The sequence below is a fragment of the Erpetoichthys calabaricus genome, chromosome 1 (assembly GCF_900747795.2).
Source record: "Erpetoichthys calabaricus chromosome 1, fErpCal1.3, whole genome shotgun sequence".
Classification (NCBI taxonomy): domain Eukaryota; kingdom Metazoa; phylum Chordata; class Cladistia; order Polypteriformes; family Polypteridae; genus Erpetoichthys; species Erpetoichthys calabaricus.
The window spans coordinates 3,386,089-3,412,513 of record NC_041394.2 but is presented as its reverse complement, the minus strand read 5'-3'; the positions used below and the strand labels follow the sequence as shown (position 1 = coordinate 3,412,513).

Below are 26,425 nucleotides of genomic sequence, written 5' to 3'. Positions count from 1 at the left end.
ACTTTTGTAGTGGCTGAAGTGGCTCCTCACTCTCTATGGAAACTGCTTTGAGTTTCTTGAAAAGTGCTATATAAGCGCAATGTCCTCTTTTTCGTCATATTTCCTTAAGAGACCTGAGATAATGCAAATAATTACCATACATTAGACATTGTGATATAAGATTCATGATACAATATTCCCATGATACAAATCCATCCATCCATCCATTGTCTCCCGCTTTTCCGAGGTCGGGTCGCGGGGGCAGCAGCTTGAGCAGAGATGCCCAGACTTCCCTCTCCCCAGCCACTTCTTCTAGCTCTTTCGGGAGAATCCCGAGGCGTTCCCAGGCCAGTCGAGAGACATAGTCCCTCCAACGTGTCCTGGGTCTTCCCCGGGGCCTCCTCCCGGTTAGACGTGCCCGGAACACCTCACCAGGGAGGCGTCCAGGAGGCATCCTGATCAGATGCCCGAGCCACCTCATCTGACTCCTCTCGATGCGGAGGAGCAGCGGCTCTACTCTGAGCCCCTCCCGGATGACTGAGCTTCTCACCCTATCTTTAAGGGAAAGCCCAGACACCCTGCGGAGGAAACTCATTTCAGCCGCTTGTATTCGCGATCTCGTTCTTTCAGTCACTACCCATAGCTCATGACCATAGGTGAGGGTAGGAACATAGATCGACTGGTAAATTGAGAGCTTCGCCTTGCGGCTCAGCTCCTTTTTCACCACGACAGACCGATGCAACACCCGCATTACTGCGGATGCCGCACCGATCCGCCTGTCGATCTCACGCTCCATTCTTCCCTCACTCGTGAACAAGACCCCGAGATACTTGAACTCCTCCACTTGGGGCAGGATCTCGCTACCAACCCTGAGAGGGCACTCCACCCTTTTCCGGCTGAGGACCATGGTCTCGGATTTGGAGGTGCTGATTCTCATAAAAGTTATGAACAGAATTGGTGACAAAGGGCAGCCCTGGCGGAGTCCAGCTCTCACTGGAAACGGGTTCAACTTACTGCCGGCAATGCGGACCAAGCTCTGGCACCGATCGTACAGGGACCGAACAGCCCTTATCAAGGGGGCCAGTACCCCATACTCTCGGAGTACCCCCCACAGGATTCCCCGAGGAACATGGTCGAACGCCTTTTCCAATTCCACAAAACACATGTAGACTGGTTGGGCAAACTCCCATGCACCCTCCAGGACCCTGCTAAGGGTATAGAGCTGGTCCACTGTTCCGCGACCAGGACGAAAACCACACTGTTCCTCCTGAATCCGAGGCTCGACTATCCGACGGACCCTCCTCTCCAGGACCCCTGAATAGACTTTTCCAGGGAGGCTGAGGAGTGTGATCCCTCTGTAGTTGGAACACACCCTCCGATCCCCCTTCTTAAAGAGGGGGACCACCACCCCGGTCTGCCAATCCAGAGGCACTGTCCCTGATGTCCATGCGATGTTGCAGAGGCGTGTCAACCAAGACAGTCCTACAACATCCAGAGCCTTGAGGAACTCCGGGCGTATCTCATCCACCCCACCCCCCCGGGGCCCTGCCACCAAGGAGTTTTTTGACCACCTCGGTGACCTCAGTCCCAGAGATGGGGCAGCACACCTCTGAGTCCCCAGGCTCTGCTTCCTCATTGGAAGGCATGTTAATGGGATTGAGTAGGTCTTCGAAGTACTCCCCCCACCGATCCACAACGTCCCGAGTCGAGGTCAGCAGCACACCATCCCCACCATATACAGTGTTGACACTGCACTGCTTCCCCTTCCTGAGACGCCGGATGGTGGACCAGAATCTCCTCAAAGCCGTCCGAAAGTCATTCTCCATGGCCTCCCCAAACTCCTCCCACGCCCGAGTTTTTGCCTCAGCAACCACCAAAGCCGCATTCCGCTTGGCCTGCCGGTACCTATCAGCTGCCTCCAGGGTCCCACAGGACAAAAGGGACCGGTAGGACTCCTTCTTCAGCTTGACGGCATCCTTCAACGCCGGTGTCTACCAAAGGGTTCGGGGATTGCCGCCACGACAGGCACCGACCACCTTATGGCCACAGCTCCGGTCAGCTGCCTCAACAATAGAGGCACGGAACATGGCCCATTCGGACTCAATGTCCCCCACCTCCCTCGGGATGTGGTCGAAGTTCTGCTGGAGGTGGGAGTTGAAGCTACTTCTGACAGGGGGCTCTGCCAGACGTTCCCAGCAGACCCTCACAACATGTTTGGGCCTACCACGCCTGACCGGCATCCTCCCCTACCATCAAAGCCAACTCACCACCAGGTGGTGATCAGTTGATAGCTCCGCCCCTCTCTTCACCCGAGTGTCCAAGACATGTGGCCGCAAGTCCGACGACACAACCACAAAGTCGATCATCGAACTGAGGCCTAGGGTGTCCTGGTGCCAAGTGCACATATGAACACCCCTATGCTTGAACATGGTGTTCGTTATGGACAGTCCGTGACGAGCACAGAAGTCCAATAACAAAACACCGCTCGGGTTCAGATTGGGGGGGCCATTCCTCCCAATCACGCCCTTCCAGGTCTCACTGTCATTGCCCACGTGAGCATTGAAGTCTTCCAGCAGAACGAGGGAGTCCCCAGAAGGTATGCCCTCTAGCATCCCCTCCAGGGACTCCAAAAAGGGTGGGTACTCCGAACTGCTGTTCGCTGCATACGCACAAACAACAGTTAGGACCTGTCCCCCCACCCGAAGGCGAAGGGAGGCTACCCCCTCGTCCACCGGGGTAAACCCCAATGTACAGGCTCCAAGTCGGGGGGCAATAAGTATACCCACACCCGCTCGGCGCCTCTCACCTGGGGCAACTCCAGAGTGGTACAGAGTCCAGCCCCTCTCAAGGAGATTGGTTCCAGAGTCCAAGCTGTGCGTCGTGGTGAGTCCGACTATATCTAGCCAGAACCTCTCAACTTCGCGCACTAGCTCAGGCTCCTTCCCCTTCAGAGAGGTGACATTCCATGTCCCAAGAGCCAGCTTCTGTAGCCGAGGATCGGACCGCCAAGGTCCCCGCCTTCGGCCACCACCCAACTCACACTGCACCCGACCTCCTTGGCCCCTCCCATAGGTGGTGAGCCCATGGGAAAGGGGGACCCACGTTGCCTCTTCGGGCTGTGCCCAGCCGAGCCCCATGGGTGCAGGCGCTCGCCATCGAGCCCCACCTCCAGGCCTAGCTCCAGAGTGGGGCCCCGGTAACCCGCGTCCGGGCAAGGGAAAACGCCGTCCAAAATTGTTTTCCATCATAGGAGGTTTGTTTAACCACTCTTTGTCTCATCCCTCACCTAGGACCAGTTTGCCTTGGGTGGCCCTACCAGGGGCATAAAGCCCCGGACAACAGAGCTCCTAGGATCATTGGGACACGCAAACCCCTCCACCACGATAAGGTACAAGGTGATACAAATTACTCTCAGAACAATGGACAAAGTAGCAAAGAAATTAATCCACCTTAACAAAAGGATATGTGTCTGTGTGTCTACCTGTGTGTCTGTCCGTTTGCTATGTCTCTGTTATTCCAAAAGATGGCACATCACAAAGATTTTTAGTAATACAATGCATTGCATTTTGTCACTCCAATAGATGGCACGTCACAAACATTAACACTGCTTTCTCATAGCCTATGCCAAATGACATATAACAGAGACATTCGCATTTGCACTGCAAACATTAATGCTGAGGTCCTCATTGATTATTTAGTCTTCATCCCATCTTAGACAGGTAGCACAGCTAGTTCATTAAATAAATAAATAATGTATATTGGAAAAAATGAAAAAGATTAGCTTTAAAACAATAAATCACAAAATAGACATTAAAAATAATAAAAATGTACAGTATCTTCTATTTGACCCACTAAAAATATTTTTATTCAGTTTTGCAAATGCATACTGCATGCTTCTGTACCTTCTGTAGCAGTGGTGTCATTAGCGGGTTCTTCCAGGGCTTTCGCAAAACCCAACGCACAGGTTATCTCTCTTCCGCAATCCACTTCTCACAATTCCTCTCCTCTTACCACTGCACAGCCCTCCTCCAGTTGAGTGTTGCTCTCCGTCCTCCCGGCTCCATCTCGCCTGGATAAGGGAGTGTGGTCCCTTTTATTGAGGAGTACTTCCACTGCCAGGGCTGCTGCTCGTTGGAAGTACTTCCGGGTCATATGGAAGTCCAATATAGCAGGGAGCAGTTCTTGCGGCACCCAATGGACCCCATCAGGGCTGCTGTGCCAGACTACTTCTCCCAGCATGCCCTGCTGGCTCCCTACTGGTCACTGCCATCTAGCATGCTGGGGGAGTAAAAAGTCCCCAGCAAAATCTTCTGCTTCTGGTTGGCTGTCCATTCATTCATTCTGGCCATCTCTTCTGGGTCTGATCCCCTTCTGCTCCTGGGCCAGAATGTCTGTCTGACTGCTAGGAGCTTCCAGTACGGGTAAGGAACCACCTTCTCTTCTGGCTGGGATGCCTGTCCAGCCCATGTAGCATCTAGACAAGCTAATTTGGCTTTCAACTGCTTTAGCTAATTGTGATAAACTCATATGGTGACTTTCCTCCAATTTGTAGGTAACACTTGGTTGGTGGCAGGACTGGCATTCCAGCCAGTGTAAAAAAAAACGCGGTTCCACTGTATTTGAACTAGTGTGGTGCTGAGGTGTCACCCGTTGCGCAGCAGCACTCGGGTCCTAATTTGGGGTCCTGAGGTAATTTGTTGTGTGGTGGATACAGCAATGCGCCGTATCCATGCTTCTTATCATGAAACACTCATGCTGAAGTGTTAGCCTCTGTGGACGGCCTGGACATCTCACAGAGTTTGCCACAAGTCCATCCTTTTTGAATTTCTGAATCACTGGTTGGCAATGATTTTACTCATTTTAGTGTAGTCTTGAACCTTTTTTGTGTAAAAAAATGATTTTCTGATTTTCTTTCTCAAGTCTTGTGACATTTCTTGTCCCTATCATGTCATTATTGAATGACAGGGGATTTTACTTGTTCGTAAATGCCACCCTTAAGAGTCAGTTACCTGGTGGGCACCTGTGTGACGATCGAGCAGACCCATCTTTTGTTAAATTCCACTTACTTAGCCTTGTGTCAAGTGTTATTCCTGAGACCTTTATTGGGGTGGACTCATTTTTGCACCATGGTCTTAAATCAACTGATTTAAAAAAAAATCAATTTTGTTTTGCTTTTTTTGTGTGTGCTGACAAATCTCATTTGCAACCAATAAACCGGGGTTGCTGGACTGTTTTATGGTATCTCATAGAAAGTATTCATTCTAAATGGATGATTTTGTGAAAAATCTTTTATGCCGAGTCCTGTGACATACACTGTGGGTTTCGAAAAATTACCCCAGTAAAACGAAGCTGGAAAAGGTGAATTGCTAGAAGAAAATGAACACATTCAAAGACCTAAGCGGCTTTTGATCACCTGTTTTTAATGCACCAGATAAGCAGCTGAAAATTCACACATCTAAATTGCCTTTTTTTTGTGTGTGATTATTTATTTAGGATTTCCAGCCTTAAACAAGCTCTAAATAGTTTTTGTGGATGCTTTGCTATGGTCTCTGGGGATTTCCACCATGAAGCAAGGAGAAGTTTAGCAGCAAGACTGTCTTAAATAGGGTGAGATGTAGGGAAGACGAAACGAAAAAGATTAGAATTTCAGGCAATCACGGAATATCAACAAAGAGGGAAGAAGACAAGAAGCGAGATACAAAGGTCCAAATGGGAAAAGAAAACCAGGAAGGCTGAACCAAAACGTGGAGAAAAGTGTCTGGGACACCCAAAGTGCAAAAATGAGAAAGATGTGATGAACAAAACCTCCTAAATTTGCTTCACCTTTGTCAGGGTCTCCTACAGGGCTGGCCCAAGTCTTTATGGGACGCTAAGCAGAACCAGATTAGGGGGTACCCACCACCTTGGCGCTGCCAAAACTACTATTGATGATGCTTGATCATTCACACACCTACTATAAATTTAACACACCCATGATCACTTTTATAAGTTGTTGCTGTTGCTTATATCATACCAATGTCAGCCTGGCATGTTTTCACTCTTCTGTGGTTTTTAATCTTTGAAGGTCCCCTGGTGCCTTTGGCACCCAACCCCCAGTTGTGGCCAGAATATTAATAAAATCTATAAATGTACAAAAGAAAAATGATTATTTATTGGAGTCAAAAATCACAAAATTCTATAAATATGTAAAAGATAAATTATTATTATTTAACATAGTAAAAATCATGAAATGAGAATATCTTACCGATTGGAGTATTCACGTTAAACTGAGGTCCACTATGCTCGACAAGTATTTATAAGAGACTAAATCAACAATCCATTTGTTTTAACTGAGATTCTAATAGATAAAAAAAAACTTTTTTTAAAAAATATCTCATTTAAATAACAGGAAAAATCACGTGAAAACTAAAGTGTGTGAAAAGGATAAGCCTCGGCACACTCAAAAAGGTTTGGGACAGCCACCTGTATAATTTCTGTGGCTGCAAAAAGGCTTTTAAAGTAAAACAGAGATATTCACAAGACTGAGTCCAAAACAGAACTGGTGAGGGTTTTCAAAGATGGCGGCTTTAAGGTATCAGTCCGGAAGTGATGCGTAGGAACCAGAAGTGACGTAGGAGAACCGGAAGTGATGCACTTCTGAGGTCACGTTTGACATTTTTCTGGGCGCCCAAACCGGAAGTGACATCATCAGCTCTGAAACAGACAGGTTTTCCTGCGGCTGGTCTGTAGAGACAAACAGGAGAAGGTTTAGTGCACCCCTGGCCTGGTGTGGAATTACCTTTGCTTGGTCCATACAACATCCTCCTACTCGCACGTGTGTGACAAGTGGTATGCAAAGGGTCATTGTAACTCGACCTTCAGCTAACTAAATCACCGAAATACAAACATTGGTGTTATGAATAGATCATTTTGAATAGTTTGTTCCTGTGAAAGAAAGTTTATTCGATCAAAAGTAAAAACCACGACGTTCTTGATATTGTAGTTTATAATTTAAAAATGGAATAAAAATCTGAAAATCTAACAACCGTGTGTCTGCGTGGGTTTCCTCCGGGTGCTCCAGTTTTCTCCCACAGTCCAAAGACATGCAGGTTAGGTGCATTGGCGATTCTAAATTGTCCCTAGTGTGTGCTTGGTGTGTGTGTGGGTGTGTGTGTGTGTGCGTGCCCTGTGGTGGGCTGGCACCCTGCCCGGGGTTTATTTCCTGCCTTGCGCCCTGTGTTGGCTGGGATTGGTTCCTGCGGGGTGGATAATGGATGGATGGATGGATGGAAATCTAACAACCTCACATTAAAGTTTGATAAATTCTGAAAAGAATGATACCAAACATATATACAGTGATCCCTCGCTATATTGCGCTTCGCCTTTCGCGGCTTCACTCCATCGCGGATTTTATATGTAAGCATATTTAAATATATATCGCAGATTTTTTGCTGGTTCACGGATTTCTGCGGACAATGGGTCTTTTAATTTCTGGTACATGCTTCCTCAGTTGGTTTGCCCAGTTGATTTCATACAAGGGACGCTATTGGCAGATGGCTGAGAAGCTACCCAACTTACTTTCTCTCTCTCTTGCGCTGAGTTTCTCTGATCCTGACGTAGGGGGATTGAGCAGGGGGGCTGTTCGCACACCTAGACGATACGGACGCTCATCTAAAAATGCTGAAAGATTATCTTCACGTTGCTATCTTTTGTGCAGCTGCTTCCTGAAACGACATGCTGCACAGTGTTTCGCATACTTAAAAGCTTGAAGGGCACGTATTGATTTTTGACTGAAAAACAAACTCCGTCTCTCTCTATCTCTCTCTGTCTCTCTCTCTCTCTCTCTCTCTCTGTCTCTCTCTCTCTCTCTCTCTCTCTCTCCCTGCTCCTGAGCTGCCGCCTTCAACAGCTTTGTGCCGCGGTGCTTCACAAACTTAAAAGCCAAACAGCCCTATTGATTTGTTTGCTAGAGATTGTTTTCTCTATCTATGTGACATTCTGTGCTCCTGACGCGCACTCCTTTGAAGAGGAAGATATGTTTGCATTCTTTTAATTGTGAGATGGAACTGTCATCTCTGTCTTGTCATGGAGCACAGTTTAAACTTTTGAAAAAGAGACAAATGTTTGTTTGCAGTGTTTCAATAACGTTCCTGTCTCTCTACAACCTCCTGTGTTTCTGCGCAAATCTGTGACCCAAGCATGACAATATAAAAATAACCATATAAACATGTGGTTTCTACTTCACGGATTTTCTTATTTCGCGGATGGCTCTGGAACGCAACCCCCGCGATGGAGGAGGGATTACTGTATGTAGATTTTAAAATAAGCCAGTTTTAAAGTATGACAAAAAAGTCACATAAAATCGTTGCACAAAATTGTTGCACTTTTAGGCTTAGGATTTGATATATAGAGAGAAGATTCATCTCACCAAAGTGGTCTCCTGTTCATGTGCACTTTAATATTTAAAGTGAAGGTTTCCTTACCCACTCCTCAGGCTTCCCTTTTTGTTTTTTCTAACTCTCAGCACACCTGAAGCAGCTGTTCAGTATTACTGATTACTTGGCTCTGTAATAGAGGGGAGTTAGAAGAGAGCAAAAAGTTTTACTGTCTGGGGGGGCTTGAGGGCTGGGATGAAAACCCCTATTCAAAGAGATACAGTACTTTCACTACAGTGCAGTGATACGTTCTAAACTGAATGTGGTGTGTTGAGAAGTAAACCAGTGGGCCTTGCATTTACTGTAAACATGTTAGACACTTTAATTGCTTTTTGTTAAAAAATTTCAACATGTAAAAGTGCAGAACAACTATCAACTTCAAAAGAAATAAAATAAAATAACATATATATCAAATATATCTTGTGTTTATGCTGAGTAGTTTCTCTCTGAATGTATTATTTTGAAGCTGGAATACTTCAAAAATGTTACACTTGGTTAAAGCTTATTTAGATTGTCACACACTTGAGCATGGGAGGGAGCTAAAGGGTTCAAAAGAGGGTAATACCTGATCTGACCAGGGGGTGGCAGAGTGCATTAATCCCCTCTCTTATCTCCCCACAGACCAAATGCGGGAAAGACGTCACTTCCGGTTCCACCTTCCAAGAAGTCGCAACACGATAACCTAATTTCTGGTTCCGTTTCCAAGATCCCTCCTCTTCCTGCAGTTACACTTCATATGTATACATATATATATATATATATATATATATATATATATATATATATATATATATATATATATATATATATATATATATATATATATATACTGTATATACAGTCGACCCTTGATATACAACCGGCCTGACATGCGAACAACTTGATTTCTGACCAAAATTTTTGTTTTGATTTACGACCAGCATCTTGCGTTACGACCTGAATGCGGTCACGTGTATCCGCTTGTGCGATTGTAAACAAACAGCCGAGAGCGTTCATAAGCGTCAGTCGGAGCCTAGATACATGTGTTTGTGGACGTAATTTCGGTCAGTGCAGTGATTTATATAATTTTTTTCGATAATTGCTAAGGAAGGAAGAGAAGGTAATGAAGGTGAAGGAAAAGAAGGTAACGAAGGTAAAGAAAGCGATCACAATCGAAACGAAGAAGGAAATTGTGCCGAAATATGAGAGTGGTGTTCGTGCGACCGATCTCGCTAATATGTACAACATGTCGATATCCACCATCTCGACAATTTTACAAAGAAAAGATTTGTATAAGGAGGCTCCTTCCAAACAATAACCACCTTCCATTTTATTCTCCTCCTCCTCCCTTTCTGCAGCCAAAAGATGTCAAATAAAATGGTGAGTATAGTATAAAATTGTTGTTTCTGGTAGGCTAGGCACTTTTTATAACTTTTTGGTTAGTACATTAGAAAAATTATTGGTGTTTTGGTAAATTATGCACATTATACAACCCTTTTTTATTATGAAAAGGTTAAGTAAGTGTTGCTGTGGGAGGTTCGGAACACATTATGGGTATTTCCATTATTTCTTAGGGGAAAAATAGTCTTGACTTACAACCAACTTGAGTTACAACCAGCCCTCGTGAACGAATTGAGTTTTCGTAAGTCAAGGGTCCACTGTATATATATATATATATATATATATATATATATATATATATATATATATATATATACTGTATATTTCCCTTCAATCAGTTTGTTGCCAATGATGAGGTCACCAAATACAATACAATACAATGCAATTTATTTTTTGTATAGCCCAAAATCACACAAGAAGTGCCGCAATGGGCTTTAACAGGCCCTGCCTCTTGACAGCCCCCCAGTCTTGACTCTCTAAGAAGACAAGGAAAAACTCCCTTGTAGGGAAAAAATGGAAGAAACCTCGGGAAAAGGCAGTTCAAAAAGAGACCAGGTAGGTTGGGTATGCTGTGGATGTCAAAAGAAGGGGATCAATACAATACAATACACAGAACGGAACAAATCCTCCACAGAACAGAACTAATCCTCAACACAGTATAAAAATAAAAATTTTAGAAGTACAGAGTAGAATTTAACAGTAGATGATATCACATAATATGATTTGGATTTGTTTAGAGTCCTGGAGACCTCATTCATCAATCTGCCTAACCCATTTGGCCATTCCACAGCTGAAATAGCGCTAATCCGATGAAAGGACCCCTCTTTCCCACAATTCCTGTGATCCTCCATCAGGGATAACTTTACCTTAGGCAGGCAAAGCAACTTGGCAGGTGGGCCGTGGCACCATGTGCCACATTTGAGTAGTGAGAAGAGAAACTGAATAGGTGAGGGATAGTATCAAATTCTAACTATCATATTACTAATGACTAACAACAGAGATGCAGTCTGTACAGTTAATCAGCAGCTCTAGTCAGGATATGCTAAACTGAAGTTGTGAGTCTTCAGCCGGGATTTGAAAGCACCTCTCATAGTAGCAGGCAGACCATTCCACAGTTTAGGGTCCCTGTAACTAAAAGCTCCCACCGTTATTTTACTAATTCTTGGAATCATAAGCAAACCGGCATCTTGAGATCTTAATGTGCACTCAGGTTTGTAAGTCATGATAAGTTCAGAAAAGTAAGCCGGACTTTGGCCATTTAATGCTTTATATGTTAAAAGGAGGATTTAGAAATCTGCCCTAAACTTAACTGGGAGCCAGTGTAAAGATTTAAGAACTGGAGTTATGTGTTCGTATTTTCTTGTTCTTGTAATAATTCTTGCAGCAGCATTGTGGATTAACTGGAGGCTGTATAAAGAACAATTTGAACATCCAGTGAGCACCGCATTGCAGTAGTCAATCCTACTAGAAATACATGCATGAATTAATTTCTCACAATCCTGTTTATTTAGAAAACGCCTTAATTTCCCAACATTTTTAAGATGGAAGAAACATGATTTGGACAACTTTGTAATATATGCTTTAAATGACATGCTAGAATCAAAGACAACTCCTAGATTGCGTGCTGATTCAGTAAAATAAATGAGGATTTTAACTGAGTTAAATGATGACAAAATATTGTTATGATCAGCGTCATTCCCTCCAACAATTAACATCTCTGTTTTATCTGTGTTGCCCTGTGGCCCCGGTGTTGCCATCTAGCCCCGTCTGCTCTTAAATCCACTGTTTGCAACGGACTAATGTGCCATGATTCAAGGTCTTCAATGATGTTATCAAATCCAGAGTTTTTGTTATTGTCCTCTAGTTCTTCTTCCTGTTATGTGGCAGTGCATGACTCTTCCGTCCATTCTGTTGACATGTCCAAACCACAGGAGTCGTCGCTTGCGAATTCATTCACATTTAGCGTTTGTTCCTGCTGTGATCTATTTCTTATGTCTTTGTTTCTTATTCGGTGCATTCTAGTTACTTTAAGAAGCCTCCGCAGCCAGCTCATTTCTGTGACTTCTATTCCTTCTTTCATCTTCCTTTCTTATGCACCAGCATTCTGATCCATACAGCAAAACTGGAATTACCAATGTTTCATACATTGTTACTTTTGTACTGATTGCTGTATTCTTGGATTTCCACAATTTGTTCAGTTTTCCAAATACCATAGAAGCTAGTCCGATTCTTCTCTTGATATTCAATGTACAACTTCCAATTTTCACTTGTCACACATGTGCAAATAGGAGGATGTTGTATGGACCCAGTGAAGGTAATTCCATGGCAGGCCAGGGGGGTGGCGGGGAGCACTAAATCGTCTCCTGTTGTCTCTACAGATCAGCAGTGGGAAAACCTATTTTACTTAACCTTGAAAACATCACTTCTGGTTCCAGGGCCTCGACTGACATCACTTACGGTTCCGGCGCCTTGATTGACGTCAGAAGATGACCACTTCCGGTTCCCATACGTCACTGCCATCTTTACAACTCAGCTTCAGTTCTGCTTTGGACTCAGTCTTGTGAAATCTCTGTTCCTTTCAAAGGCCTTTTTGCCATAAAACCTTTTTAAGTGTGTCGAGTCTGATCATTTTACACACTATATATCCACCATATTTACCAACCTGGGCAGTTCTGTTTTTTACTCTTGTCTGTAAATACCATTTTCTCAATCTCTTTTCAAATTTTGCAGCTAATTTTTAAGTCTACAGGAGGCTGCCCCAAACCTCTTTGTGCTGTCAAGGCTCTATTATTTACCACAATATTCACAATAGCAGATGCAGTTTTAAACCGACGCATCTTTTGTATAATAATACACAGTATATAAACTTACTTTTTAGTTTTTAGAAAATGGGTCTATGGCATATATTGATTTTATGATGACACACATGCGTTTACATCCTTGTCATGAATTCCTCCACCTCACACCCCAACTATCTAACATACCCTGACTGAACTGAATGACTCTATTTAGCAAGTGATTGCGGTGAAATGCTGAAATTTGTCACGTAACTTACCTTTATCATGCTGTTTTTTCTCATCTTCTATTTTCTTCTTCTTTCTTTTCTCTGTTCGAGAAGGATACTGTATGTCCTTTTCTGTTACATAACTTTTCTACAGAGAAGATTATAACCTAATGTTAGTCTGACTTATCGCATCCAATGTAATGTCCTTTACAATGTGTGTTCACGCACATGATTCGTGACACCAGCTTAACATGACATTGTGTCTTTGTGTGATTAATGTAGATAAAATATTAATATGTTCTCTTAATATTATAAAATTCTACCTGTCATTTTTCCCTTTTCCTTGTCAAGTGGCCACACTGCTTTGCTGCAGGACCGTAAAACGTAGTATAATTAATGAGATTTTGAATAAATCTCGTATGTTATATCCGAGCGACATGGATCCATGGCAGAATACAATGCCAAGATTTATGTATCACACTTTATGTCCGACACCATGTAGAATTACATATATTTTAACTCTGAAATGCAGCCATTTTCCTGTATATTCTGGGTAAATTGCATCATACAGAAATAGGGGAATAGCATTGTGCCCTCCAAACTATTTCCTCGTTTTAATAACATGCCCTGTAATCCTGGCAAAGCGGGAGACCCGAGAAGTAGCCTACCTGTGTTGTAGTAGTTAGATTGCTGATTGAAGTTGTTTTTTCAGCAAGACTGACCATTTGTTGAAAATGACTCGGCAGAGTCGCCATGAAACATGACCTGATGCATTAGAGTATTTTTTTTACAGCTCAATGAAGAAAACGAAGGACATTGTTCTTATTTTTATTTTTAGTTTTAGAACAAATCACAGCACAGAAACTGCACTCGTTAAAGTAGTAAATGACTTGCGGGTAAATGCAGACAGAGGCCATTTATCTGTTCTCATCCTCTTAGATCTGAGTGCCGCATTTGACACCATTGATCATAATATTCTTAAGAATCGCCTTAGTCAATGGGTGGGCCTCTCTGGTAGCGTCTTAAATTGGTTTGAATCCTACCTGGCAGGGAGAAAATTCTTTGTTAGTTGTGGTAATTATAACTCAAAGACACATGATATCCTATATGGTGTTCCACAAGGCTCTATCCTGGGTCCACTGCTTTTCTCAATCTACATGCTTCCATTAGGTCAGATTATCTCAGGGCACAACGTGAGCTACCACAGCTATGCTGATGACACACAGCTGTATTTATCAATAGCACCTGATGACCCCAAATCTCTTGATTCGCTAACACAATGTCTAACTTGTATCTCAGAATGGATGAATAGTAACTTTCTCAAATTAAATAAAGAAAAAACCGAAATCTTAGTGATTGGCAATAATGGATACAATGAGGCTATTAGAAATAAACTGGATGCATTAGGATTAAAAGTCAAATCGGAGGTAAAAAGCTTAGGGGTAACCGTTGATTGTAATCTGAATTTTAAATCGCATATTAATCAGATCACTAGGACAGCATTTTTTCACCTAAGAAACATAGCAAAAGTTAGACCTCTTATATCATTGAAAGATGCGGAGAAATTAGTTCATGAGTTTGTTTTCAGTCGGCTAGATTACTGTAACGCACTCCTCTCAGGACTACCCAAAAAAGACATCAATCGTTTGCAACTAGTGCAGAATGCAGCTGCTAGAATCCTTACCAGGAAAAGAAAATCCGAACATATTTCTCCAGTTTTGATGTCACTACACTGGTTACCTGTGTCATTCAGAATTGACTTTAAAATTCTGCTTATGGTTTATAAAGCTTTAAATAATCTCGCCCCGGCTTATATATCGGAATGTCTGACACCTTATATTCCAAATCATAACCTCAGATCCTCAACTGAGTGTCTCCTTAGAATTCCAAGAGCAAAACTTAAAAGAAGTGGTGAGGCGGCCTTCTGCTGTTATGCACCTAAAATCTGGAATAGCCTGCCAGTAGGAATTTGCCAGGCTAATACAGTGGAGCACTTTAAAAAACTGTTGAAAACACATTATTTTAACATGGCCTTCTCATAACTTCACTGTAATTTAATCCTGATACTCTGTATATCTAATTCATTATAATAACTATTCATTCAAAATCTGTACTAACCCCTACTCTCTCTTCTGTTTCCTTTTCCGGTGTCCTGTTGGTGGTGGCGTGCGCCACCACCATCTACCCAAAGCACCATGATGTTCCAACAATGATGGATGGATTAAAAGCCAGAAGTCTGTATGACCATCAGCATCAAGTGACTCCGTGAAAAACCCGAACTACCAAGAGGACTATTTCATTTATGTTAGGTAGAATGCCCAAAGGGGACTGGGTGGTCTCGCGGCCTGGAACCCCTACAGATTTTATTTTTTTCTCCAGCCTTCTGGAGTTTTTTTTTTTTTGTTTTTTCTGTCCACCCTGGCCATCGCACCTTACTCCATTCTATGTTAATTAATGTTGTCTTATTTTAATTTCTTATTTTGTCTTTTATTTTTCTTCTCTCCATTATGTAAAGCACTTTGAGCTACTTTTTGTATGAAAATGTGCTATATAAATAAATGTTGTTGTTGTTGTTGTTATTTGAACTTGGAAAGATCCTGTCATGAGAATGGTAAAGTAAGTATTCATTTTCTGGTGACAACGTATAGACAACAGAAAGGTCTGTCATATCAGGCAACCAGACCTGTTCAACTGTAGAAAGCATCTAACACATGCAGACACTGCTACAACAGCAGTTTGTGTTTTGTAACAATTTATGAATAACCTGTTTGTGTTCCTTGAAATTTGCTGCTGCTTCTTTTCATGTTTTACAAGTTAGAACTTTGTAATTCAAATAATAATAATAATAATAATAATTAAAAAGAAACCTTCTCATTTACGACATTTCAAGTGTTCTTGGGGGCCCTCTGGTGGCCTCAGAGGCCATAAGCAGTTGCTTAGTTCACTTATACCTCGGGGCGGCTCTGGTCTCCTAATATGAATATTTTTTGCATCTTACCTGGAGGTTCTCTGAGTAAACTTTTGCTTTATTGGGTTGTTTTTACCCCAAGGGACCCATTTGCTTAATTTGTTCTTTGATTAATACTTCTGTTTATGAGTTTGATTTTTGATTTGAGTCGTTTTATTGTTGCTGTTCTCCAACCGTGTTGTTGTTAATTCCTGTTGCCAGGGCTATCCTGGAGTGGGCGTGTCCCTAGAGGTCATGGCACTGCCAGTCACGACACAGAGGCATTAAAGGTCATTGAAGGGGAATACTTTCTTATCCTTCAAACCTTTTCATATGTTTACTTGGTTTTGTTTCTCTGGTTCTTGAACTCTCTGCAATCCTGTTTAACTTCGACTTCGTCATTGTTTAATGGTAGTTCTTCTTCTGGCTTGATTATTTGACTAGCCAGCTGTCCTGTGAGATCTCGTGACCATTGAAATGCTTGTGAATTTCGGCAAACTCAGCATAATGCATGCAAGTTATTGGGGAAAGAGAAATTGAACAAGATTTGAGTGGATTACAATGGTACAATGGTCTTTTAGGTGTTCCTGAGGTCTGGAAAACATCTGCCAACTTTTCTGGACAATTATTGTGGCCTAAAATGTTACCTGAGGTGCAAGTGCTAATTATCTCCATCCATCCATCCATTTTCCAACCCACTGAATCCGAACACAGGGTCACGGGGGTCTGCTGGAGCCAATCCCAGCCAACACAGGGCACAAGGCAGGGAACCAATCCCGGGCAGGGTGCCAACCCACCGCAGGAGCTAATTATCTCGCCATCTTCAACTTTATCGTTAAAGGGGGTATTTTATGGCACCCCAGAGCTTTATATGATGACTTGTCTGGGACCTGAAGTGTTGGGAGAGGAGAGAGGTCTTGGATGATTTCATAGCCCATGTGGATGGACTATGGTAATCCATTGGTAACACCAAGAATGCCCGCTTTCCTCATAGTACACTGCAACTCAGCACGTTTATCTTTCTTTGTAACTCTTACACACACTTCCATGTGTCTCAGTTCAGCCAGCACGGTAGCTCTTTAAATGCAGTGATCCTAAATAATGCAATACTAAATTATGCATTGACTGACAGAAACATAATTCAATTAGGGGATAAATATTTAATTGCTGTTGATTTATCCATTAAATTGTTTCTGAATCTTGGTTGAACCAGTAAATATATGCTAGGCAGGCTTGTCTGACATAGAGGATATGTTTCAGTTCTTAGAGATGCATTGCAGCGTCTTCCATTAAGGATTCATCTATCATCATTCTGACGCTTCTGTGTCTTTTACCTTTTCAAGCATCTGGTTCAGAGGAAAACAGGAGCATCGGGCACAAGACAGGCATCATCCCTGGATGACTCCGTCTATCATAGGTGTAATGAAAAAGCACAAACAAGCATAAAGAGTTGGGTCACCCGCAAGGAAAACCAGAAAATACAAAGTGTAAACACATTAGGAACAGCAAAAACGTCTTTTCAAGCACAAGTCTCAATGCTGTCTGCTCCAAGATGGCGACACTTCCAGTTAAGTACAGGCCAGGCAGGAAGAGGCGGGTCCAGGGAGACAGATACCAGAAATGATATTAGATGTGGTGGGGCTGTCAATCATCTGGTCTGTAGAGGGAGGAAGAGAAGAGGTGTTAGAAAACAGTGCCACCTTGCAGGACGCCAAGGAATTACCGCCACCAGATCCTTTAAGATGTCCCAAGGCACACGTACAGTACAGTATGTGGCACAGGGCACAATCATCATAAAGACCACCTTGGAAAGGCAAATGTTCTCTGTAATTTTGGAAGCCTGAGAAAATAATTAAGAGAATGCCAGAAGAAAAGGGAGCAGACAGAATCACAGAGAAAGACTTTACACTAAATCAACAAACGTTTAATGACAGATATCTGTACATGCAGCAATGACACTAAATTATGCTGCATATACGATATAAACTGGCAGAAAATGTGAACATAAATTTGACCATAAAAATGAATTCTCATTGTTGTTTGCTCATTCAAGGAGATGACTCAGGAGGGACAGCTTTCAGCAAACATGACACCTAGTGCTATGAATCAAGTGCACTCCTACAGCTAAGAAGGTGTGGGCCTCCCAAAAATTGAGATGGGTCCAGCTGCAGACTTCTGCACCTCCACTGCACAGCCAATTAGATTGCAAGTTTTTGTCACTGGGTTTACTTGACTTGAGTTAGATAACCCTTCCCCAACCTTAATCTCAATCATAGTGTAACCAGGTGTCATCAATGACATATAATATAAAGAGGACAGAGTGGAGTCCTGGAGGTCCACAGCTAGATTCTATTGAAAAACTCCACAACCAAGGCCTTCTCAAGGCCAACTCTACACGCTGGCTTCAACTTACACAGGCCTAAAAGGGATTCTGGTATTCATAGCTCAAAACATCACTTTGTTTGTCCCAAAATATTTCAAAAATACATGTTAATACCCTACTAAATAAAGAATTTCTCAAAACCTTTTGTCTAGGAAGGATATGGCCTCAAAGAAAGCTTTATTACTTATTACTGCTTACAATTGCATGTCCCCCCATGACAGATGAGTCCCTCTTTTTTTCAGGTTTGTGGGGCCTCCTTCCATCTGATTTGTCACTCGTACAATCCAACTGCACCTCTCCTCTCATTTCTGTGCATAAAGTCTGTTTGCTCTTCATAATGATGCTGGTTACGATAACATTTCCCTCGCCACACTATGACAAGCAACAATAGCTATAAGAAAGCAAAGATTTTGGCCTCTCTTTCTCTTTCTCTCTATCTCTCGTAGGTCTGGTAAGAGCTCCATCCTCCATAAGGCTCAGGTCTGAGATGAGATGCCTCCATCTGAAGATGTCCCTGTTTATAGGACCCCGTCCAGAAGGAATGGGGGGGGGGGGGGGGGGGGGGGGGGCATGTGCCCTCTCAGTGCATCAGATGGAAGAAGAGAAAATGTTTAGCAATAGTGCCCCCTCTCATTTTGGCGTGGAGTTTGCATGTTCTCCCCGTGTCTGCATGGGTTTCCTCTGGGTGCTCCGGTTTCCTCCCACAGTTTAAAGACATGCAGGTTAGGTGCATTGGCCAATTCTAAATTGTCCCTAGTGTGTGCTATGAGCTATGAGAAAGCCATGTTAAAATAATGGGTTCTTAGCAGTTTTTTAAAGTGCTCCACTGTATTAGCCTGGAAAATGTCTATCAGTAAGCTATTCCTGATTTTAGGTGCATAACAGCAGAAGGCCACTTTATCACTTCTTTTAAGTTTAGCTCTTGGAATTATAAGCAGACCCTCATTCGAAAATCTAAGCTTGCGACTTGGAGTGTAAGGTGATAAGCATTCCAAAATATAGGACAGAGTGAGAATATTTAACGCTTGTTAATCTATTAATAATATTTTAAAGTCAATTCTAAATGCCACAGGTAACCAATGTAATGACATCAAAACTGGTGTGATGTGCTTGGATTTTGTTTTCCTAGTAAAGATTCTGGCAGCAGCTTTCTGCACTAAGTGTAACTGATTGATGTCTGTTTTGGGTGGTCCTGGGAGGAGTGCGTTACAGTAATCTAGTCAATTAAAAAAAAGCATGAACTCATTTCTCAGCATCTTGTGAAGTTATAACGGATCTAACTTTTGCTATATTTCTTAAGTGAAAAAATGCTGTCCTGGGGCCTCATGCATAATGCCGTGCTTGGAATTCACACTACAACATGGAGTATGGACAAAAGCGGAAATGTTTTTCCACACAAAAAAATCCAGATGCATAAATTTGTGCGTTCGCTAACTTCCACGTTCTTCCGCTACATAAATCCCAGTCACGTAACGCACGTCCATGCGGCTGCTGCCACTCCCCAAACTCTTCCCAGAATTATGCCTCTTTGAATATGCAAATCAATATAAATAGCCCTTAAGCTCAGCCTTCCGTAAAAAGACAATTGCAAAAGCACGGGGGAAAATAGAAGAATCTCAGCGAATACCAAGTGGAGGCAAAGGAAAAACGTACTATTAGTTGGTTTAAACAGTGGCATAAACAACAAAAGGAAACTGATCGAGTGACATAGAGTGTCGGAGAAACTCGAAAGCTCAAGTTCACAAAGTCGCACAGTGCCCAAAATAAAAAAGAAGTTGTCAGATATCAAAGTCACCATGAAAAGGCGAGTCGTAGCCCACCATCTGAGTGTCATATAAATGATTATTAGGGTACAGAGAAAAGAAAAAAATAGGGACAGAGTGGGTAAAAAGCTTTACTCTTGAAATTTCCACTTTAATCACGTAATTTATTTTGTCATTAAAGTAGATCATAAACTTCATCTTAAAATCGTTTAATTTACTAGTTTCTCAAATACCATCGTAACTAAAGTAGCATGTTAAATGCTTTGTTTTGTATGTGTTCTTCTATGTGCTCTATGTGTGTGAATCACTACATGCTTCTTAAATGGTGTGACAGGCGGCCGGGGTCCATGCCTAGCCGGGACGCCCCTGCACACTATATTCAGGGGGTGCAGCCCTGGACAGTGCAATACCTCTCCCTGGACACTAGATGGCCACCCCCCTGGGTTGGAGGGATGCCTCAGTTTCCCACAGGGCTCAATGAAAATAGGAGTTTGGTGCAGCCCTGTTAGGTCCCTAACACAGGGGTTGCTGTGCTTAGGACTCTTGAGCCCATGTTGGCAGCATATCCATCACACCCGGAAGTGCAGCCGGAACTCGGTGATCAAGTACCTGGAACACTTCCTGGGTTAACTATAAAAGGAACCAGCGACTGCCATTCAGTGGCCAGAGTCGGGTGGTAGAGGACAAGGTTGCCTGGGAGGAGTGGTGGTGCCAGAGAGAGAAGAAGAGTGCTTGGTGGTACTTGTATACTGTACTTGGGACTGTGTTGTGGCTGGAGGGATTATGGAGAAGACGTGCCCTCCAGCTGAAGAATAATAAACAGTTTATTAATTTTACATGTGCCTACCGTGCCCAATCTGTGTCAGGTCGGGCGCTATACAGCAACCCATCTTACAACGGGCTTTCTCTTCCTCTGACAGGACACAGAATCCATTACATTCATGATATTACATCTCTCTGAATAATTTAAATACTAAGATGTATACTTGATATCATTTTCATGATGATAGGAATTAAAGCATGTTATTAAACATGGGGACACGGTGGCGCAGTGATAGTGACGAACTGGTGCCCTGTCCAGAGATTGTTCCTACCTCACGCAAGATGCTTGCTGCGCGACCTTTGATGAAATAATTTATTGCAGCAGTACTGTCTCTTACAAACGTACTAACCTCCAATTCCGGTCCTTCCTTTTCTTTCTCCAAGTACCCAATCGCCACACAATCAGCTCAGTAATAGACGTTAAGCCATCTGTAAGCTGAGAACTCAGATTCTTCAAAACTTTTAAAGAACATTGAAATATCTTCGTAGTACATGTTTAATTATTCTATCCATCTATCCTTCCAGTGTCGCGACAGCACCAGCAAGGATACAGCGCGAGGCAGGAACAATCCACGAATGGAGCCGTGTCCTCACATGTTTAATTTTTAACAATATAGATTATTTAAATTAAGTTAACATTTTATCTGTATAATGTAATAAACATATTTTGCTGCATTTCATTTTAAAATGATATCGTCATCATATGTAAACTGCGGTGGGTTGGCGCCCTGCCCGGGATTGATTCCCTGCCTTGAGCCCTGTGTTGGCTGGGATTGGCTCCAGCAGACCCCCGTGACCCTGTGTTCGGATTCAGCGGGTTGGAAAATGGAAGGATGGATGGATCATATGTAAATACGTGCTTTATAAAGTGGCTCAAGTTGTGCAATATTATAACTGTAGTGCAAGTTTACAGTGAGGTAATTGTACTTGTAAGTACAAACAGTTCTACAAGGAGCACTGACTGGACTGATTGAGTGCGTTTATAGTTCTTGAGATGAAACTGTTTCTGAACCGCGAAGTCCGTACAGGAAAGGCTCTGAAGTGTTTGCCATATGAGAGCAGTTCAATAGACAGCATGGCTGAGGCAGCGTGTGCTTGATGCTATATACCGATAATTCTCTTTCTGATCAGCTGCTGTAGAGCTGTGATTCCACACTCAGATACAGTGATATAAATACTTGAGAGTAACAACGCTAAAGCAGCTATGGTATTTGGAATAGTTTGGCCATTCCGTGGACCATTATATTGTTACAGGTTATAATCAGATGCCTAAAACTAATAAACAATATGCGGTGAATTTCAGTGCATATGATAAAGCCGTGTCAGGAATGTAGATCTAAAAAAGAAAGGGAAACCACACGGGAACAAAAGCACTGCTTTGATGCTGGGTGCCGTCAGTTTGCAAAATCGAGCGGAGAACTTGTGTACGCCAGGGTTTGAGCTAGCGTGAAAATGTGCATGGCTTTACACAATGTTTAGGTTTTATACATCACGATTTGAGTGTGGATACGGGAATACGCAATATTTTTGTGCATACGCTCCGTTTCTACATGAGGCCCCTGGTGATCTGATTAATATGTGACTTAAAATTTAGGTCAGAGTCAATAATTACCCCTAATTTCTTTATTTCCATCTTGCCTTGTAAGCCTAATGGATCAAGTTTATTTCTAATATACTCACTATATCAATTTTTCCCAGTAACTAAGATTTCAGTTTTCTCCTTATTTAGTTTGCAAAAATTACTACTCCATCTATTCAGAAACACAAGTAAGACATTGGGGGTCAGTGAGAGAAAAGAGTCAGGATCATCAGGCACTGTTGATAATTACAGATGTGTGTCGTCAGCATAGCTCTGGTCGCTCCCATTATGCCTTGAGATAATCGGACCTAATGGAAGCATGGAAATCAAAAAGAGCAGTGGACTCAGGATAGATCCTTGTGGGACACCATATAGAATATCATGGGTCTTCGAAGTATAATTACCACAACTAGCAAAGACTTTTATACTTGTTAAGTAAGACTCAAACCAATTTAAGATCCTGCCAGAGAGGCCCACCCACTGACTAAGGAGATTTCTAAGATTATTGTGATCAGTGGTATCAAATGCTGCACTCAGATCTAAGAGGATGAAAACAGATAAAAGTCCTCTGTCCTCATTTACCCGCAAGTCATTTACTACTTTAACAAGTGCAGTTTCTGTACTGTAATTTGTTCTAAAACCTGACTGAAACTTGTCAAGAACAGAATGTTTATCCAAGTGATCATTTAGCTGCGTAATGACTGGTAGAAATGGCAGGTTAGAAATAGGTCTAAAATTTTCAAAAACAGAGGAGTCGAGATTATTTTTCTTGAGCAGCCAGATTTAAAAGCTGAGACTGAAGAGGCACTTCTTATAGTAGCAGGTAGACCATTCCATAGCTTTGGGACCCTATAGCTAAAAGCTCAACCTCCCACTGTTATTTCTTTAATCTTTGGAATCTTAAGTAGGCCAGCATCTTGAGATGTCAATGTGTGCTCTGGTCTGTAGGTAATGATATGCAAGGCTTCGGCCATTTAAGGATTTATAAGTTAAAAGGATTTTGAAATCAGCCCTAAGTTTAACCGTGAGCAAGTGTAAGGGCCTGAGGACTGGAGTTACGTGTTCATATTTTCTGGCTCGTGTAATAATTCATTTTCCATGAATTGAAAGCTGCATACAGAAGGATTAGAACAGCCAGTGAATATCTTCTGCGCCATCCGAAATTGTGGTAACCATAATAAGTTTTGAAAATTTACCAAAAGGAAAAAAAATAGACTAAATAACAGCCCATTTTGGATTTATCAGAGGAAGATCTTGCCCAACCAATCTTTTAGATATTTTTGAACTGGCATGTGCTATAGTTGACAAAAATGCAAAGCACACAACATAATTTCCTTAGACTTTCAAAAGGCCTTTGCTTCAGTCCCACACTGAAACTGAATTCCAGAACTATAAGGTTTAGTCATCTGGCAGACGCTGTAGAACTATTAACACCAGAACTGTGAGTTTTAAGAAAAGTTTCAACTCTCAGATAATACGGCTGCTCACCTTTCATATGTGATAAACTCTCTGTAATCAACTGTGTGAATGAAGTGCCACATCTGTGATTCTTTTGTACGTAATGTGTTTAGTGTTATTTACTGTGATTATTATTAAAATTAGATGTAAGTATTACCTTATTCTTTTGCTAATGTTAAATGTTAATGATTTTGTGTTTTATTGTGCATGCGAAAATAAACAGGCCTTGACCTTGAACATGACAAAACTGGATCTCATGTTGGCTAAACAACAGCACACAAAGAGTAGAGAAAATAGGAGATTGGAGTGGCATCATCAGTGGAGTCCCTCAGGGGTCTGTCCCTGGGCCGTTACTTTTTCTGATTTATATTATTGATGTTGTTTCTGGTATAGTTAATAAACTTGAGGAGGCAGCAGAACCACTGGGACCAGCTTCAGAAAGGGGTGAACAATTGTAAAATGAAGTTTAATACAGAAAAGTGCAAAGAGCTACACCTGGGGCCTCATGCATAATGTCATGCGTAGAATTCACACTAAAACATGGCGTATGGACAAAAGCAGAAATGTGCGTATGCTCAAAAAAATCCAAATGCAGAAATCTGTGTGTATACCAACTTCCAAGTTCTTCTGCTACATAAATCCCGGTCAGTGTGAAAAGTAAGGCACATGCACACACCTGCCGCCACTCTCCAACTCCTCCCAGAATTATGTCTCTTTGAATATGGAAATCAATATAAATAGCCCTTAAGCTCAGTGTTCTGTGAAAAGACAATGGCAGAAGCATGGGGGAAAGAGAAGAATTTCAGCGAATACCAAGTGGAGGCAAGGAAAAATGTACTATTTGTTGGTTTAAGCTGTGATATAAACAAGAAAAGGAAGTTGATCGAGTAACAGAGTGGAGGAGAAACTTGAAAGTTCAAGTTCAGAAAGTCGCAATGTGTCCGAAATAAATAAGAAGTGGTCAGATATCAAAGTTGCCGTGAAAAGGCAAATCGTAGCCCACCGTCTGAGTGTCATATGGAAGCGTATTAGGGTACAGAGAAAAGAAAAAAAAATAGGGACACAGTGAGAAAAAATCTCCAAATGTCAACTTTAATCTCGAAATTTCCACTTCAATCACAGTTTATTTTGTCATTAAAGTAGAACGTCATAAACTTCTTCTTAAAATCGTTTAATTTACTAGTTTCTCAGATCCCATCGTAACTAAAATAGCACGTTAAATGCTTTGTTTTGTATGTGTTCTTCTATGAGCTCTATGTGTGTGACTCACTATGTGCATCTTAAATGGGCTTTCTCTTCCTCCGACAGGACACAGAATCCATTACATTCATAATATTACAGCTCTCTGAACAATTTAAGATGTATACTTGATATCATTTTCATGATTATAGGAGTCAAAGCATGTTATTAAACATGGCAACACGGTGGTGCAATATTAGCGATGAGCTGGTGCTTCATCCAGTGATTGTTCCTGCCTCCCACAAGATGCTTTCTGCGCGACCTTCGATGAAATAATTTATTGCAGCACTACTGTCTCTCTCAAAAGTACTAACCTCCTATTCCTGTCCTTTCTTTTCTTTCTCCAAGTAACCAATCGCCACACAATCAACTCTGTAATAGATGCCAAGCCATCTGTAAGCTTAAAACGCCAATTCTTCAAAACGTTTATGAAATTTTGAAATATCTTCGTAGTACATTTTTAATTATTCTGTCCACCTATCCATCCAGGGTCACACCAATCCCAGAAAGCATAGAGTGTGAGGCAGAAACAATCCCTGAATGGGGCGCCAGCTCGTTGCTAACACTGTGCCACCATGTCCTCACATGTTTAATTATTAACACATATATTATTTTAATGAAGTTTAAAACTTATCTGCATAATGTAATAAACATGCTTTACTGCATTTCATCTTAAAATGATACCGAGAGCTCCAAGAAGATAGCGCTTGGAAATCTAATTCAACTTAGAAGCCAGTCATCATCATATGTAAATATGCGCTTTATAAAGTGACTCAGGTTGTGCAATATTATAACTGTAGTGCAAGTTTACAGTGAGGTGATTGTACAAACAGTTCTACCAGGAGCACTTGATAGACTCATTGAGTGTGTTTAGAGCATTTGGGATGAAACTGTTTGTGAAGTGCAAGGTCCCTACAGGAAAGGCTCTGAAGCATCTGCCGTATGGGAACAGTTCAAATAGATTATGCGCATGGCTGTGACAGCGTGTGCAAGATGCTGTATACCGATAATCTGATCAGCTGCTGTACAGCTGTGATTCCACACTCAGATACAGTGGGTTAAATACTCAGCGGTGCACTGGGAATAACAACACTAAAGCAGTGATGGTATTTAGAATAGTTTGGCCATTCGGTGCACCATTATATGGTTACAGGTTGATTACAATGAAATGCCTTAGACTAATAAATGATATGTCATTAATTTTAGTGCATTTGATAAAGCTGTGTCAGAGATGTGAATCTAAAAACTAAAGGGAAACCACACTGGAACAAAGGCACTGCTTTGACGCTGGGTGCTGCCAGTTTGCAAAACCGAGCAGAGAACTTGCGTACACAAAGGACTGAGCTAGCGTGAAAATGTGCGTGGCTTTACGCCAAGTTTAGTTTTTATACATCACGATATGAGCATGGAAATGGATGTATGCACTGTTTATACATGAGGCCCCTGGTCAAAAAGAA

The 26,425-nt window shown here is 42.1% G+C and overlaps 2 long non-coding RNA genes across 2 annotated transcripts in view; one reads left to right on the top strand and one right to left on the bottom strand.

Moving 5' to 3' along the window:
* The window catches only part of LOC127529770 (uncharacterized), a 703,801-nt gene that overhangs the window by 14,450 nt on the left and 662,926 nt on the right, over positions 1–26,425 (top strand). The gene's annotated exons all lie outside the window — the stretch shown is intronic.
* Positions 14,209–26,425, bottom strand: part of LOC127529769 (uncharacterized) — a 669,280-nt gene continuing 657,063 nt past the window's right edge. Inside the window, exon 3 of the long non-coding RNA XR_007936374.1 lies at positions 14,209–14,288. This is a non-coding gene — a long non-coding RNA (uncharacterized LOC127529769). The remainder of the gene's footprint in view (positions 14,289–26,425) is intronic.